General features: G+C 47.9%; 1 protein-coding gene across 3 annotated transcripts in view; it reads right to left on the bottom strand.

Annotated features, from left to right (window-relative positions):
• Positions 1–19,059, bottom strand: part of KSR2 (kinase suppressor of ras 2) — a 288,181-nt gene that overhangs the window by 256,595 nt on the left and 12,527 nt on the right. The gene's annotated exons all lie outside the window — the stretch shown is intronic.

The raw sequence follows: 19,059 nt of genomic DNA on the forward strand, positions 1-19,059 counted from the left end.
GCTGCTCCCTTCCTTTCCTGGATGACGCTGAGCGCTCCCACTGAAGGCAACGTGACTCCTGACAAATTTTCTACGTTTCCCTTATGTGCACTGCTGGGCCAGGCCACAGCACTCAGTGCCTGGCGGGATCAAAGCCCTTCATTACTATTATTGTTAACACCTCACCTCGTGCCTCCTGGTGCGACTCAAAGAACGTGTCCCTGCCCTGAGGAGTAATTTCCCTTTCAGCCCCAGCCATCTCTGATGCAGGGCCTCTTGGTCAGAGCAAAGGGCTGGCAGTTGGGATCCCTGGATTCTGCTGCTGTCTCTGCCATGGCCCTGCAGCGTGACCTCAGCCAAGGAACCTTCTGCCTCAGTAAAATGGGATAATGACACTCCCTTAACGTAACACTTGTCTGCCACCAGGTATCAGCCCAACATTTCAGTTTGCAGGGGACTGGGGTAGCCATATGGACTTTTGGTGCTCGGTACAGACAGACCTACATTTCTCCTCGCTGGTCACACACACATTTAGAGCTAGGACCTTCCATGTCACATTTCAAAGCATTCCACAGCCACTCTTGACAACTGCAGTTAGCCAACAAAGACTTTCAGATTCTGAACTGGAACGACGCTAAGTACCTGGCCGCGTTAGACTGAAATAGAGCTTATAATATGGTTCATTTAAGACACTATCGCAGAAAGAAACCCTCTGCAATTCCTTTTCCTTGCTTTCAGCTTGGTGATTCTGTGCCACTTCTGTGGAACGCTAGGTGGCACTAAGCTACCGTACATGCCTGGCTGAACATTTCCCATTTCCCCAGCATCCCCTGCTTGATGCGTTATTATGAATGTGACGTGCAGCGCTACAAAAAATACAAGGGTAAAACCCAGGACATTCCTAAAAATAGTGAGTGCTTGCCTGCTCCCGGTGAAGTCACTGGCAGAACTCCCTTTGACTTCAGAGCTTGATTGGCTACCCTTACGTTGCGGCTTAAGTGCTCGCCAATGTAAAGGTTGCATAACTGGACCATGAAAAGACGTGTGAGAGCTGAGATCAAAATAGCACCTTAAAGTTTTAGGGATTTTTTTTAAAAGGCAATTGGCAAGGATTAGAAAAAACACCCCAAGGAAAGCCAACAAAAATACCACCCACAAGATATGTGCAATGCCACTCAGCTAAACCAGGGGCTGGATTAGTAATACTTGGCCCTGTTCCCCTATCACCTCCCTCTGGTTTGTCTTATCTTGTTATCTCTCTGTGGGCCCCATTGTGCCCCAAAATTTACAAGCACAAATCCTCACCAAGTCCTATTAGTCAACAGGACACTGCACTGCCACAGGGGCCTGCTTTAGCGGACCGCAATGCAGACTCAGGGCCTGACGTGGGTAGTTCTGAAACTCTGACTGTGTCTTTTATTCATAACACCTAGCACGCTCCTGGATGCTCAATGAATATTGTTTTTATACTATCACACACACACACACCCCCAGAAAACCTAACATTTTGCAAGCTAACAACTAAAAGAACACAACTGAAAAACCTAGCGTAATGCATCACTCAATGTGCTTTGTTCATTTACTTTGTCAAGTATAGTTTAGGGAGTTTTTTTCTGCCTCAGTAATAAATATAGCCTTTAGTACTGCAGCAACAGTGTGTGTCCTATGGGCCAATCTCTCCACTCACATAGGTAGAACATCATTCCAGTTAATGTAGACGCATCAATGTAAACTCTAGGAAAACATGACCTAGATCACACGTACACTGTGGGTTTTGGCACGGGGGGAATTAAAATATATTAAGAGCAGGAGTAGGGGCTGCAAAGGAGACACGACAGATGCAGCACTCTCCTAGCAAGTCTTTAAAGAGATGTTTTCCAGGCTTCTGCTGTGAAGTGATTTGCTCGCTCCTCAGATGGGATGGTATTATTGGCCAGGTCCAGAGGGTCGGCAGCATGCAGCGTAACTGGGCTGCCAGCATCAATAAGGGATCCTAACTGAGGACTGAACATTATTTTGTAATTGTTGCTTTAAATATGAGCAGGCAGGGGGTCTCCCAAGTCTGGGGTCAAGGTGGAGACTTGGGAAAAGGGGGCTGCTGAGCAGGAACCCGGCTCCTGTTGTTACACTCCAGCCTATACATCTGCAGTCATGCTATTGAAGTTGGTGGATTTACCCACAAGAAGAATCCAGCTTGGGAGTCCGGGGTTGCTTGACTCACCGCCCCAACCACAAAGCTGTCTCCAGGTCTCTGGTCTCCATTGCTGGCCAGCAAAGGGGAACCACACATCCGCGTCCCCTCCTAGCACCCCTAGAACAACTGATTCTCCATGGCAACGGGCCTGGACAGGGGTCCTTAGCTAGCCAGGTGGAGCCTCACCACTCTGCTTTAGGCTTCAGTAGAGACACTGGGCCAATGCATCCCCTCCATGTGCACCCCACAAGGGGCTCTCCTGCAGGCAGAGCTCTTCTTTCAGGGACCCAGGAGAGTGCACTCTAGGGATACCCCTTTCCTGGCATACGGGGAGGAGCAAGACCAAGAGCAGAAGATTCTGCAGCAGCGTCTCTGCAGAACTGTTCCCAGCTCCATTTGTGGACAATCTATGCATGAAGCAGAATTGGCTCCAGCAGGGTTGCACCCATGGCAGCTACTGAGGAGCCCTGAGTCGAGCTGGTCAGTAGCAGCCTGGGATGGGGGGGTGGCGCTAGTGGAGTAATCCATTGATAGCGCCTGCTTGCACAGGTCAGGGAGAGGGGATCTCTTCCACAAAGATCCCAGTGATCCCCAGGGTTGGGAAGCTCTGTTCAAGAGTCTAAGAGTGAAACTGACTCCAGGCAAAAGGGAAACAAGCAGCAGCAATGGTGAAAAGAGAGCTGGAGTTTCAAGTTCCTTTGCTGTAATAATCAGAAGGTGCTGAATAAATCGCCTGATGGGTATCTGCTTCTTAAGAACGTGAGGCCCCATTTTCCATGCCCTGGTATCTTGTGCAGTCCTCACCCCAGTGCAAAGCGAGCTTACAGCCCTGCCAGTGCTGCCAGCAGGAAATGCCAACCTGGGAGTCTGAACCCATTGTGCACAAGTGGAAACAACTCCGCAGTACGGGGCGCACAGAACGGTTCAAGGCAGGAATCCGGCCTATGCTTTTTGACCTGACAGTGTCCCCTTAAGGACGAGTTGTTGGGCTCATCTCACCTCTCTCAAGTCCTAAGCCCCGGAAGAGCATTTGAAACAAGTCACAGGGAAGCAAGTTCTATTACCAGCATCTCACCAGTGACACGACAGGCATCAGTGAGGTAGAAGACATGCTCTTAAAGTACTTCCAAAACTTCCCTTGCCAGGCTGACCTTTCCGTCTGCTTGATCCCACCTCAGACACGTGCTTATTAATCCTTGGGAGAGTCAAGTGCCATCAGCATTTAAGAACTAGGCCCTCCACCCTGCAGTTGGTCTTCACAAACCTAGGCCCCCATTTTGCTACTACCAAAGTCAAAGGCAAATTTGCCGTTGAGTCAGTGGGAGCATGGTCAGACCATCGCATTAGCAGAGCACCTCTGAAACGGATGTGAGGTTTTCAGCTTCTGGCTGCCAGCAGCCGTTCTGCTCCGATTGTTGCAGAAACGGGTACCAACGGACTGAGTGCTCAAACCCACGCTCCTCCAAACCTGGGACTGGCCTACCTAAGGGATGGACTCTCTCCCCATGTCATACTGCCACAGCTATGGCCAGCAGGGGCACCTGAGCTAGATCCCCTCCTCTCCCTCCCCCGTTATAGAACAGAGGATGCTCCTGGCCCCATTCTCAGCCTGTCTTGGTGACCTTTGGGCACTCTGCAAAAGTGGTTGGAGAGGGCTGAGGGTGCTTCCCAGAGGGAAAGCTGGAAAGGAAAGGCATTCCCATTAAAACAGTCACTGTAGTACTGCTGAGGTTTTACCGTGCTGCTAATGATGTGTTAGAGCACCAAGTCTCTTGGATGGGCTTTTTATTATTTTAAAGCTAAACCAATAAATAAGTAGTATGACTGCTCCCACGGACATCACTGGGGAAACTGGTTGCAGGCTTGGGCCCTAAGTGGGTGAAAATTCAGCCAGGGGATTTGTAATGTTATTTGAAAGAAAGGCTGGTGTTTCCAAATTCTTCCTTTATTTCCACCAGGCTGACACCTGCTCCCAAAGCAACAGAAGCCAGCACACGAGCGGCTGTGTGAGCTGCTGATAGTTTTATTGATTTCTATAGCACCTACTCTCCTAACCCTGCACAGATCAATTACAGACAATGGATACCCCAAAACAAGGACAGAAACGAAGCAAAAGAAGTGTGTCTTGTCCCATTCCCTAAAGGGCCCTGTAGGCGAGCTCAGACATACAAGGGCTCTGAACACTAGAGGTGCCTGCTCCTCCTCCTCCCCTTCTGACTTCAGAGCCCTTTTAAAATCAGCAGTGTTTGAAAAATGGGGGAGAGGGGGAAAGAGGTTGGAATGAACACAGTAGTTTGAGTTCTTTTCACAAGGCCTTTTTCCTAAAAGACACACACCTCCAGTCCAACTGTAGTCCATTTTTGTTAAAATTAGCGGTCGTGTCCAGTATGTCATCTGTCCCCAAATCTCCCCTGCCAAGCTTTATGGTTTTACAATCTTTTATAAAAATCCACTCCTCCCGTGGCATTCTGGGAGAGACCCAAAGCACCACTCAGAGGAACACCTAGCACACGGTTGGTGCTGCACTAGCTCCCAGAGACTCCAGTCAAGATCAGAATCTCATTGTGCTAGGTGCTGTACCTCCCACCATGGGACTCAGATCTTGACTGGAGCCTCCAGGTGCTAGTGCACCACCAACAGCCACGCTCAGCGTTCCCAGCCGAGTAGGGACAGTGTCCTTCTGAGACTTGACAAACACCTCTACCAGGGAACCAGTGAAACTGACCGCACACAAAGGGCACAGTCCACTCAAGGACAAGCGAGGTAGAGCCTTTGACTGTCCAATCTCCTGCAGTGCTAGAAATCAGACATGTTGCTTAGAAGAGCAGGTAAAAAGACATCCTGACCCAAGTATAATATTTAATTCGATGATGCCCCTTAAAAAGGTTTCTTATTCTTACATAAGAAGTGCTTTAAAAAAAACCACAAGACTTTTGTAAGAGGACAAACATTGCAAATTGGGTAGTTGTTCTGGACAACAAGGACTTGCTTCTGTTCCCCTGCACCTGGATAAACCCAGGCCATCTGAGGACATTCCCCACTCACACCACACTGCTGGGCTGCATGGTAGTTTTGCTAACCCTCAGCTCTCATGGGAGCATTAGAAAGAGCTGGACAGACACAGTGGAACGACTGCTGCATCATTTTTGAACTCTGGCTGCTGCAAGCACTCAGCACAGCGATTCAGCTGCCCTTGTTTCACTTTAGCCCTGGCCCTTCCCTGGCTGGGCAGATCACAACAGAAGCCCTCTGTTTGGGGGGGACAAGGCTGCAAGGAGCAAATTGGGGGGCAGGGAGAAGTAGGTGTATGTCACCCACAAATGACAAGGAGGCCACCAGGTTTGCCCACAGCTGAAATCCTCCCCAAAGCACAGAGACCACCCAAGGCCCTGCTCACCATGGTCTTACTATGACCAGCAACACCCCCCGTCAGCTACTCTAGGGGAGCATGATCCATTTACAAGAGCAGACACAGCTTTTACAGCAAGCAACCCCTCAGCCTAGGCACCGAGAGTCACCAGTCATATAGATTCTGCAAGCCCAATGCTGCCCTAGTTACACCTGTGCAAGCATAGGGTCCTCCAAGGCTGCACTCAGTAAAGTGACACCTCTCACTCTTATTAGGGGAACAAGCCCCACCTGTCAGCCAGAACAGATGGCTAAACACAGCTGATTCTACATAAAAGAATCAATGGACACAAATCAGACGTCAAGAATTATAACATTCAAAAACCAGTTGGAGAACACTTCAGTCTCTCCGTCACTCGATTGCAGACCTGAGAGTGGCTATCCTTCAACAAAAAAACTTCAAAAACAGACTCCAATGAGAGACTGCTGAATTGGAATTAATTTGCAAACTGGATACAATTAACTTAGGCTTGAATAGAGACTGGGAGTGGATGAGTCATTACACAAAGTGAAACTATTTCCCCATGTTATTTCTCCCCCCCACCCCACCCCCCACTATTCCTCAGACGTTCTTGTTAACTGCTGGAAATGGCTCACCTTGATTATTACTATAAAAGGTTCCCCCCTCCTTCCCCCCCCCCCCGCTCTCCTGCTGGTGATGGCTCATCTTAAGTGATCCCTCTCCTTACAGTGTGTATGGTAACACCCATTGTTTCATGTTCTCTGTGTATCTGTGTATATAAATCTCGCCACTGTATTTTCTACTGAATGCATCTGATGAAGTGAGCTGTAGCTCACGAAAGTTTATGCTCAAATAAATTTGTTAGTCTCTAAGGTGCCACAAGTCCTCCTTTTCTTTCTACCAACAGGTGGTGCAGTGGGAAGGAAGCAGCCATGTCCTGTTAACTGGCCCCATGGCTCCCCAACACACATATTTCTCATTACACTCCCACAAGGAGCTTAAGTCCCAGCTTGTTTGTTTTTTCTTTTCTCTGCACTTCGGTCAAGATCCCCAGGCACTCAAGAGGGAAAGCACTCACTGAGATTCATAGGAACACAGGGGCTTGGACAGCACCTTTGCCTCCAAGCTTATGAAAGTCTAAAGAGAAAATGAACCAGCCCCTACTTTCACCGCCTGCCCCGGGAACTCCCCGAGCTGGTAACAATGTTTGAACAAGCTGACCAAGCACCAAACACCTTCCTGCTGCTGCTATGGTTCCCTTTCAGAGGGACAAGAAAGTGCCCTCCATTGGTATTAAAAGCAAGGTGTGAGGGCCTGAATCTGCCATGCAGAGGGCCAGGCGTGCCTATCTTAGCCCTATGCAGGGAGAGGCCCAGAGAGGGACTCTGAAATGCGACTCCCCCACTGCTGAACAGCACACCCACACAAGGCCACAAGGCTTGTTTTCTGATCTGAAACTCCCACACGATCCCATTCCAGCGCCGTGGCCTTGCCCCATACGCGGTCAGAACACCATGAGAGTTATTGCAGACTCGGACTGTGAAGACCCAGGAGGGAGGCTCATCAGAGGTTAAATGGGTCATCATTATTTGTATTAAAATCTTTTAATAGTCCCAAGGAGCAATAAGAAAAAGAGCCTGACTACCCAGCACACGCGGTAGGGATACACCTCCTTTTTCTTCTTCTTACTGCTCTGACCTGGAAAAAAATCATAAAGTCATAGGAAGGTAGGACTGGAAGGGACCTCAAGAGGTCATCAAATCCAGCCTCCTGCACTGAGGTAGTACCAAGTAACCTAGGCCATCCCTGACAGGTGTTTGTCCAGCCTGGACTTAAAAACCTCCAACCACAAGGATTCCACAGCCTCCCTTGGAAGCCTGCTCCAGCTTAACTACCTTTCGAGTTGTAAAATTTTTGCTAACATCTAACCAAAATCTCCCTGGTTGCAGATTAAGCCCATTCCTTCTTGTCTTACCTTCATGGCACTGAGAACAACGGCTCACCAGCCTCTTTCTAACAGCCCTGAACGTATTTGAAGACTATCATCACCGTCAGGTTTTCTAAACCTTTGATCATTTTTGTTGCTCTCCTCTGGACTCGCTCCAATTTGTCCACCTCTCTCCTAAATTGGGGTGCACAGAATTGGAGACAGTACTCCAGCTGAGGCCTCACCAGTGCTGAGTAGAGCAGGAGAGTTACCTTCTGTGTCTTACATAAGACACTCCTGTTAATACCCCAGAGACTAATATTAGCCTTTTTTTTTTTTGCAACTGCAGATTTACCTCCTTTTTTGTCTTGGGGCAACAGATTAGTGGCATTTGCTCAAAACTAAAAGGGCTCTGGCTGGCTATAAGACTTTTTTTAGGCAGGCAGAAGGGACTGATTGGTCTGTTCCTACCAGGGGTGGGGTTAAGGGAGTGTATAGCCTGCTCCAGGAATGAGGCACTTACACTAGTTCGAAAGGACAGCTTGGGGAGAAGTCTGGTTAGCTGTGTGGTTGCTTATATCTAGTTGGGGAGCTCAGCTGAGTCAGAAGTCCGGTCTAGTGTTGAGGAGCTCATTTCCTCTTGTGTGTTTTAATATAGTTTAAGGGCTTATTTTAGCCTGGCTGTGCGGTGTAGCCGGGAAGCGTGGTGTGTCTCAGAAGCTTGATCTAGCGTATGGGATTAGCTTTAGGTGCTTACTCTCACCTGCTCCAGTTTTAGAAGTTTCATTTGCATTAGTGGTGCAGCCTGGACTAGGACATTCCACTGGTAAACTTCGGGGCACATCTACCCCAAGGGCACTCTTCAGTGGAACATCACAGAGTTCTGTTCTGTCACCCCTCCTGCTTGATCTGTATGTGAGGTGAGGCTGTCAGGGATGCAGAGTTATCTAGAACTGGTTGCAAAACTTTCTGGAAAAACTGACAGTGGGAGGAGAGAGTCCATCTCTGGAGATGTCTTAAGTCAAAAACCAAACTCCTGATGAAAACCTGAAAAACCGGTGGAAATTAAAATAACTAAGACTTCAGTCAAATTTGCAGGGGAGCGGGGACAATACTTCCTGACCAGCTCTAAAGCTATAACAATGCTGATTACATTCACCTGTATGCATCTCTCATCAGCTCACGAAAGCTTATGCTTAAATACATTTGTTAGTCTCTAAGGTGCCACAAGTACTCCTTTTCTTTTTGTGGATACAGACTAACACGGCTGCTACTCTGAAACCTATCATCAGACCTGGACTTTCTGCAGTTGCTTTGCTTTCCTAGGGATAGATCCACAAAGGGATTTAGGGGCCTAAGTCCAAAATTTAGGTGCTCAAAACCCCTGATCAACTGCTGCCTAACCCTGCAGGGGACTACAGTCCCTAGGTGTCTAAACTTCCACTGCTGGACATACACACAACTGCCAAGTGCCTAGCTCACACCTAATCACCAGCAGGATCCTCAAACTCTGCATTCCCCTTGCCTAATTTGCCTGTGGGGATTGATCTGGTTGGTATATTCTGAGCATGTCTACTACCTCAGGCCTCACATCACACATAGATGAGCCCAGTGGTTAGCACACTTAGGATGTGGGAGAGCCAGGTTCAATCCCACTCCTCTCCCTGATGTGGAGCAAACATTTGGATTCAGGTCTCCCACCTCTCTGGTGTGAGCCCTAACCACCAGGCAATGGGGTAGTCTGGTGTGGGCCTCTCTCAATCTCTCCTGCTGGCGCTGTTCCACTTTGTATAAATAATCAAGTAGTCACTGGATCACCTCCCAAGTATGTGCCCTGGCCACAGGCATAGGGAGTCATTCTGTCTTTGGCCCCATGACTGTTTATAGTTCATACAAAGTGGGAAGGCTTCAAGAGGAAAGACTGAGCCCTACAGCAGACTGTCCCATAGACCAGAGATGAAGGTACTCATCTGAGAAGGAGGAGACCTGGGTTCAAATCACTGCTCACATCAGCTTTAGAATTTCCTCTGCCTAATGACACATAAGGCAACCCATATTTCCCACTGCTGTCTGTCCAGAGCAAGGTGTTTGGCTCCATCATAAATTGTCCTGCAGTAAGTCATTCTTTGTCCTTCACGCCCTCTCTTCCCTCCAGGTGGGACCCAATCGAAGGTGTACCTTGTGCTTTTGCCACAGGTAGCCTGATGACATGACCAGCTTGTAGTCATCTCTGTCTGATTGTTGAGTCTACAGTCTGCTGGGCTATGCAGTGCAACTCTTCCACACTGGTTATGCGAACTCCCAAGTTTCTTCTTAAACAATGTGGTGGAATGCATTCAGCTTCCTTGTCTGTGTACTTCCACCATCTGCTATGCTTCCACAGCATACAATAGCGATGGAAGGACAATAGGATTGTACAACCTCATTTTAGTGGGTAGATGTTTCTTCTTACTCCTCCAGATGCTTGGCAAATGGGGAAATGATCTACTGGCTTTGTCAGTTCTTGCCTTCACTTCTTCCATGAGCTGGCCATTAGCAGATATTGTACTTCCAGGACAGACAAAGTTCATCAGCTCTTTCATACTCTTCTCTATCAGTCTCACATCTGTCAGTGTTGATAGTCAGTTTGGTCTTCTGTTTACTGATACAAAGTCCCACGTTGGCAGCTTCTGCCTTTATGTTCATGAAGAGTCTTTTCATTCCATCTGAATTGGTATCCATTTGACTATATCACCTGCAAAAAGTCTTGCAACCTATCTCTTGCCCAAACAACCAACTGTCATTGGCAGCAGCTGACACTCTTATAAGGACTATATGACAATGCAGAAGAGAAGTGGGGATAGTACACAACCTTGCCTTACATCAGAAACAATATTAAACCATTTGGTGTCCCCTATCTCTGTCCAGAGGCAGCATGCACACTCATCATACAAAGCTTTTATCAAATTAACAATCTTTTCTGGAGTTCCATAGTGACTCAGGCACTCAGAGGGTTTATCTGTGGCATTCTCAAATGCTTTCATAAAATCAAGGAAATTAAAAACCATCTGCTTCTGATATTCTAAGCCTCTCTCAATAAGTCTTCTCAAGGTGAAAATCTGGTCTGAATGTGACCTACCAGAGCAAAATCCAGCCTGTTCTTCCTTGAGTACTTTATCAATGGTGGTTTTCATTCTATTCAAAACAATAATGCAAACCACTTTTCCACGAACATGTAGGAGTGTGGCCCTTCTCCTATTATTGGATATAAGCTTTGTCCACTTTTATGAATTTTGCAAATAACACCTTTTCTCCAATCTTCAGGACAGATCTCCTTTTCCCAAACCATCCGTACAATCTGCACATGTAATTCACCATCATTTCCTCCAGATTTTAACATCTAAGCATCTGCCTTGGCATAGCCTGGTGCTTTACCGCTCTTCAGGTGGTTTACAGCCTCAGGCTACACTGGTAATTGAATGACAAAACTTTTGTCTTTCAGAGGAGTTAAACCCCTGCCCCCACCGCCCAAAGACAAAAGTTTTGCTGTGACAAGTGCCAGTGTGAACAGTGCATTGTCCTGCCGACAAAGCTAATGCTGCTCGTTGGGGGTGGAAATTTTTTGTCAGCAGAAGAGCCAACAAACAGCAGCTACACTACATGTCTTTTAGTGGCACAGCTGTGGCAACACAGCCATGTCGCTAAAGCTGTGCAGTGTAGACAAAGCCTTAGTTACTTCCTCAGTAGCAATTACTTCTAATGAAACAAGTCCACTCTTCCGCCACATTTCTCAGTGTGTGTTGGAGGTTCTCAGTGCATGTTAGTGGGTAGGCCCAGCCTGGAAATGTTCCATCCAATGAGCTCTTTGTCCTTCCTCTGTTGTTAAAATTGTACCATCTCAAGACTTCACAATGCTACAACGGTTCAAAAATTGTGATGTCAGTTCTTTAGATACTAGACAACATATTTTTAAAATCCCCTCTCCCATAAGCCTCCTCTGCTTTTCTTGCTTTATTTTCCATCCATTGTCTCTTATCTCTTCTGGCTGATCTTTTAACTTCCTTGTCTTTGTCCATATATTCTTGTTGCAGAGTAACTCTTTTATTGCTGTCTCATTCTTGCGGAAATCTTTTCTTTAATTCTTTCCTCTCTTCAACATGTCTCCATATATTTGGTTGGGACCATTCTTTTTTCTTAGATCGTTATATGTATTATATATATGCTAAGAATTATGACCTCTAGGTCTGTGAGTTAAGGCAGGTCACCAAGAGGTGATCCACATACTCCTGTCAAGAAGAGATGCTTCTCTCTCTGGCTGGTCATGTGCAAAGTGAGTATTGGATGGTTCACAATGGATGCCCTTTCTCAGTCTGAGCAAAATGATAATCAATAGATAGCAGAGCTTGCAGAAAAAAAACCAAAAACACTGGGGTTCTCCTGTTTAGAAATAAGAAAATGCACTTTTGAAACTATATCTGGAGTGCAGATGAACCCACAGATGTCCTTTGGCAAGGACAAGCCGCCAGCAGGCTTATTTTATGAGAAGGGATCTCAGCCAACCTAGTTGAAGATGCTTGGAAAAGGACTTTGAGGAAGCTAGCCTGTAGGAGATAGCAGAATGCCTTGTTAGGGAAGTTTATGCTCGAGAAAACGCGTTACGTTGTTTTGTATGTAACCATTTCTTTCCAATATTCCTACTCTCCAGCACTGGAATCACTGTTCTGTGACAATAGATTTTGTCTTGTTTTCTCTGCACTTCACGACACCATCTCAGGGCTGTGTGTTAAGAAGAGTGGGGATCCTGTACTGAATCTTGCAAGCTGGGGTGTATCGTTTCTTTGGGAATAGCGGATCTGAGAGTTCGGTGAGCATGCAGTGGAACAGGGGCTCAGCACCCCAGAGGGACACTCAGAGGATGCGGTGGGGTTGGTGTGTGTCGATCACTAACCTGCCCGGAGAGAGAGGCCTGCAACGCAGCTGTGTGGCCAGAGGCTGGTAGTGTCAGGAAGCTGATCCACAGCAGGCACCGACAAAACTTCCTCACACTCAGGGCAGGTGGTGTCAGCTGGATTTGCTGCTTGGGCAGTACTACCAGCCCATCCTGGTTTTCCGCACCTGATGGTTGTATTTGCAAATCCATGACAGATGGATCTTGTCTCCAGGTTGTTACCAAAGCAGAAAGCGTTTTTACATGGACAGATTGTTAGCCTGACTCACAACCCCCTCCCAGGAGGGCTGGTGGATTGCCTTCAGGCTGGCTCCTACCATCTGAACCAGTGGTTCTCAACCTATTTACCATTGTGGGCTGCAACCAATACTACCTGTATGGCCCTGAGGATGTCATGAGCCACAGCTATGTGTTGATTGGGCCATAAATGGCCCACAGGCTCAGAACCACTGCTCTGAACTATCTGCCTTGGGTGGTCCTGCCAGCATAGCTCTCAGTATCATCAGATCTCGCAAGCTTTCCCATCCATCAAGGTACACCGCTACATCAGGCAGAGGAGGGAGTTGAACTTGGATCTCCCACATCCTGAGTGAGCGCTCTAACCATTGGATGCAAAGTTAGCCCACCACCATGATGACAATGACCTAGCATCTAGCAGGAGTGGATTTAGCAGGGGCTCCTGACTCCAACTGCACCCACAGAAATCATGAAACCAAGGATGCATAAACAGGCAAACATACACTTCTCCCAGCCTGGTGTGGAAGGGAGGTCCCAGGGGCTGGGGAGAGGGGGATATTGGAGAGCGACCCGGCTCCAAACTCACACTCCACCAGCAGCTCCTGTCCCATGGGGCTGGGCCTGGCTCCCCACTTTGGAGACTGTGACCTGGCGCCTCTCAGGTTTGGCCCACTCACCCCTCCATCGTGACAGAGGGCCAGCTGGGCCAAATGTGAGTGAGTGGCTTTGCGACCAAGTCCTGGTCACAGCTCTCTGGGCCTCTCCCCTCCAAATTACTGCATGAGTTCTCCCGGGGTGCTCCTGAAAAGTCACTCGATGCAGGCTGCAGCTGCCTGCTCACCCTGCAGTGCCTCTCACGAAGAGCACATAGGGCAAGGCCCATCCACTTATCCATGGCCTCATTTCTGCAAAGTGCTGAGCACCCACAGCTCCCATTGAAGTCAGTCAGAACTGCAAGTGCTCAGCACCTTAGCAAAATCAGGCTCGGCCAGCTCCAGCCTGAGAGGGTAGGGGAAAGGATCTCCCATGACTTCCTAGAGCCGGGATCCTGGCTTGGGTTCTCCTGCCACCAGAGCACGTAAGGGTGATTGATCACCAGGTTTACTGACCTGCTACAGGCTGGCTCTGTTCCGTTCTGCCCACCCAGGGCTCTCAGGCCCTGCACTACGTGACAGGGAGCTGGAGGAATGTATGCCCACGGTGTGACTCGCGTGGTAGTCTCTGCTCAGAAGAAAGATTAGCAGGAAACGGCGTAGATACAAATGACAGTGCATTGCTAGAGTGCAATGCCTGCGGGGAGGAGTGTTCCATGAACTCCCTCTGCCCAGTGCTGAGAGACTTTCCCTTGCACGGTCCCCAAGGAAGGGCCTGGTCCTCTTCTCCCGGATGTTAATGGAAGTCTTGCCATCAACTTCAATGGGTGCGGGAGCAAGCCCTAAAATACAGCTAGCTTGTATTGGATATTTATGGTCAGATCAGACTAATTCAAAGTCTTTGTACCCAGCTTTATAATGAAGCTACTTTGCTTTGTTACAATAACCAGGTTCCTAACTTTCCCTGTTTGGAGAGCTGCCTAGACACAATGCTATTCCTTGCCTTACAGGGAGGCCTATCTAATTAAACCCCTCATGTAGATGCCCTTGAACTAGTTTCACCCCTCCTTACACCTTTTTAGCTTACTGGAGCAAGCTAAATCAATATAAGCAAGGGTTAAACCAGTTTAAATGGCCCTATATTAGGAGTTGGCGCTCATTTAAGCAGATCAGTTTTTAAAATCAATTTAGTTAAACCCGTATACATGTCTAGTAAGTGTCTCTCCCCTTCCCCCACTATTACAATTGAATAATTAAGATTCTACTATGTAGATCCATTAGATTAAATTGATGCAAACAAAATTGCTAGTTGACTCATTGCACTGGCTAAAGCAAGGACCTGAGAGGGTTGGAATTCCTGGATTCTAGTCCCCACTCTTTGACTGACTGCATGTTCTTGCACAAGTCACTAAGGATCAGATTTTCAAAAGGATTTGCATTTTAGGGGCCTAAATACCTTTGAAAACCTGGTCCTAAACATCTCTCGGTTAAATGTTGCGAATAATACCTCCCACCTTACCTTCCCTCCCCAGTACTGTTGTCAGAATTTCATTAATATTTGTAATTTGCATTTAGATGTTTCGGAGAGAAGTTCCCTAGGAGTGCAAAGCAGGTATGATTCAGTGTTAAGGAGAGGTGCCAGTGCATGGGCAAAATGTTTATCAGTTACAGAAGTTGACAGTCAGCTGCCAGAGGTTTGCCAGGGCAGCATCACTTTCATTATTAGGCCTTATTGGCTCATCAGCATTTGCTAATAAGCAGCAGCTGGCCTCTGAGCTGCAGGGGGGAAAAAAATTACACATAGCAAAAATGCTCTGAAAAAACCATGGCCTGACAAGCCAAAGGTATAGAGACTAAGAATAATTCTACCGAGACACATGCTGAGCTGAAAGGTGAGACCTCTGCTTTCAAGCTTCCAGCGGATCAGAGCATGTTGGCCCCTTAATGATAATTAAGAAGCATCACGTTGCTCTGTTGCCATCAAGTTTTAAAAGCTGCCTGGAGAAACCGCATGGGACTTTCAGCAACCAGAGCCCTGGATGAATCTTTCACCCTTTGTGTGCTACTCTCTGTATCCAGCTGGGGGTCTGAGTTCTGCTCAGCTCTTAGCTGAACTTCTTACCCATCCTAAAAGAAGTGGGGAGCACAGAGCACTTTCCTGCTAGAGCAGAGCAGAGTTCCCCCTCTTCTCCCAGGCCTGGCTGATGTGGTGAGAGCTCCCCCTCCTGTGGTAAGCCACTTTACCCAGCGATTGCAGGCATCTCAACTGGAAAGGTTAAGGGGATTTCCACCCTCACCTCCCTGCCCCCACTGGGAATTCCCCTTCCCAGAGAGCAGGCTGCGCTCAGGTTTTCCTCCTCACACTTAGAGGTGCACTGTGACCATGGCCAGGTTGTTCTGGTGCTATTTCAACACGCCTGCCCTTCAGTTCGGCCAAGCTGGCTCAGCAGCGGCACGTTACCCCGTCAGCAAAAGGCTGCGCAGCGTTATGGGACCAGCTTCTGCGAACGCCCTGAATGGAGCACAGACACTAAGCAGGCTAGATTGGTGATAAAGCTGGTCTCCAGGGAGAGGGACAACAGCTGCACCTCTCTCAGAGCACCCTCTGCCAGCTAATCTATGGAGCTGTACTGACGTCAACCACACTGGAAACTGCTTCCCTGCCCTGACCTGCTTGGAGATTAAGATCAGGGGGTTGAATCAAAGAAAATGTGCATGGAAAAATTTGCAAAGAAACCACCTGTAGGAGCACAAGGCTAAAGTAAATTAACCTCGTATTGGATTAGTCAGACGATGCAAATGCAGTGGAAATGTAATCCACCTTTGATAGCTCTCCAGTAATGTTGGGAAGTGGCCGCGGTTGCCACATGCTGCATTTAAAATTTTAATGAATGCATATTTTTTCTGTTAGGCTATACACCAACTATAGTGATAAATGATCCCCCTACAATACACCCTCCCGAGCTGCCAGCTTCTTGAAAGGACAAACCGAACATCCAGGCTGCTCTGTCTCTCTTCCAGAACAAAGAGGGAGCTAGTGATGTTACCGGGCAAACATCTGGAATATTCAGGCTAGGTCAGAGTATGAAGATAGGAAGAGGCATGAATATGATGAATAAGACACAGTAGGTGACAGAGAGGCTGTCCATTTGCAGTGGGAGCCCTCCCTCTGCCAGTTTTTAACTGGGAACCCTCATTGCGGGCACTGCCAAAAATTAGTCTTGATGTATTTTCGAGTGCGGGTATTGTCTTGCCTGCTTGATTAGCATTGCAGATACAAGGGTCAGCGTGGCCTCATGTTGCTAGGTGTAGAGCACTATATGGCATGTAGTTTCTGTTGCTAACCCTGAAAGCTGCCCATCCAAAATGCTCTGGGCCTGACTCTCCGCTGCCCTACACCTGGCACTTGCAACTGCACAAAATGGGAATCGTGCGAGCATAACACATTTACTAGCATAACATGGTAGCATTTCACACCTGCTTTGCAGAGGTTCAAATGACAGCACAAGGTAAAAGGCAATGGAGAATAAAGCTCTATGAACCCTCTTGACAGCTAATGCACCCCCAACTGATGGGAGCCATGTGTTTCTGCAGGCTCTCCATCCCCACTTAGCACCTTGCTGCAGGGGCTTTGGGCCTGGCTGTTTCCATCACCCTTTTAAAATGTTGCTCGTAAATATGGTGTATGGCAGTGGCTCTCTACCTTTCCAGACTTCTGTATCCCTTTCAGGCATCTGATTTGTCTCCCGTACCCCAAAGTTTCACCTCACTTAAAAACTACTTGCTTACAAAATCAGACATAAAAATACAGAAGTGTCACAGCACACTAGTACTGACATTGCTGACTTTGTCATTTTATCAAATAATTATCAAATAAATCAATTGGACTATAACTATTGTACTTACATTTCAGTGTACAGTATATAGAGCAGTATAAACAAGTCATTGTCTGTATGACATTTTAATTTGTACTGACTTTGCTAGTGCTTTTTCTGTAGCCTGTTGTAAAACTACACAAACATCTAGATGAGTTGATGTACCCCCTGGTAGACCTCTGTGCACTCCCAGAGGTACGTGTACTCCTGGTGAAGAACTACTGGTATATGGGAAACAGAGGGGTTGTGACAGAAATGGCTAATGCCAGGCTTTCTGTAGGTTTGCTTCAGATTATCCAAAGGGCCTTGTCTCTCCCTTCTTCCTTACGAGGTCCCCCTCTTCTGTCCCTCCATGTAATCTCACTGTTGTTGGGGAAAGAACCTTCTCCTTGCAGCTCCTGCCCCCTAGAAAAGCCGTCCTGTCTCTTTTCACCTCATCTGCTCCCTGTCTCACACCATTTGCCTTCGCCCTCCGCGCCCCCCAATGCTATGCAGGTAACCCTGACAAGTGGTTGCAGATCCACTTTGCATGGAAGATCTGCACATAATACAACTGCATAGTGAAGAACAGCACTGTGCTACCCTCCCCGCACAGTCCTGCCGGAGGAACTCGCTCCCTAGCATGGAACGAAGTTTCACTCATAGTCCTGCACGCGGCCCTTGTAGAGAACATGGGAGTTCCCTGTATTTGTTACAAGAATATCATATGCCCCTCAGTTTACCTGTCTGACATTATCCTGCCTGACTGCAAGGAGTTAAATCAAAGGAGGCTGGTAGGGGGAAACAAACAGGAAAGGAAACAATGGCCAGGAGAAGGTACTGTCAGAGAGTGCACCCAAGGATCCTTGAGGGACAATGGGAGAATTATTAATGGGGGAATGCCCACTTGCCTGGCTTCACATAGGCTAACAAGGCTTATTCTTCCCAGCCTTGCACCTGGGATCAAAGAGGATATTGAGCCATTGAACCTCCCAGCCTAGGGAAGAGGAATAGGGGATTGAGCAGGCAGCAGCGGCTGGGGATGATGCTGCGGGGTTCTCCCAGGTCAGGAGCAGGGGGTCTGGGCTGAGTGGAACTTACCCAAAACTTTTAAGGAATGTATAAAGTTTAGGGAAAACTACGTGTCCAGGCTTTTTGTTGTTTTATCTCTTCTCTCTGTGAGCTACGCACCTTTGGGTGAATAAATAATACCTTGTTTTGGAGAAGCTGTTGGAGTCACTTTAATCAGCTACAGGTCAAAGCTCCCCAAAGGAAAAGGGCTTCCAGGTGCCAAACACAATTGGGCTTGTTGTGGTAACACAGTTGGGAAACTGGAGGACTGCAGTCCAGAGGCCAAGTCCCAGAGGGTTAGAGCTGCAGGGTTCCCCCTTTATGAGAGGTGAAGGAAGCCAAGCTGGTCACCTGAAGGGTACACTCAAAAGTAGGTCTAAGGAACAGCTCAACCTAAGGGGAGTGCATGGCAACACTGTCCCGCCATGCAATCCCCTAAGACCCCGCCCGCATTGCTAGGGTGGTGCTGGGAAGGAACACAGTGGCTGGAGTAGCTGACTGGGCTTATCCTTGTTTTAACAGTAGATTACCCCCCACCCCCACCCCTCACTCTTTTTATGGCTTGCCCATGACCTGCATCCCTCTTCCTGTCCAAATGCTGCACTTCAGGGGACTTCTATGGAGCAGGACTCTATACCGTGCCAGGAGTGCACACACCCTTGTATGAACTCCTGCCAGCATTAGTATGTATTTGTGTTGTGGTAGTGCAGGGAGGCCCTAGTCTCTATGCTGGGCCCTCTATACACACATAACAAAAGATTCGCCCTGCCTTATATGTGAGGGCCCCTGCAGTGCTGGAGGGGCTGTGTTTTAGCTGTGAAGTACAACTAAGATCCTGACTAGGGTTGCCACCTGTGAGGTACAAAAGAAAGGACATCCAGGGTGATCCTGAGCCCTTAGGCCTGGA

Source organism: Dermochelys coriacea, chromosome 15 (assembly GCF_009764565.3).
Source record: "Dermochelys coriacea isolate rDerCor1 chromosome 15, rDerCor1.pri.v4, whole genome shotgun sequence".
NCBI classification, from domain to species: domain Eukaryota; kingdom Metazoa; phylum Chordata; order Testudines; family Dermochelyidae; genus Dermochelys; species Dermochelys coriacea.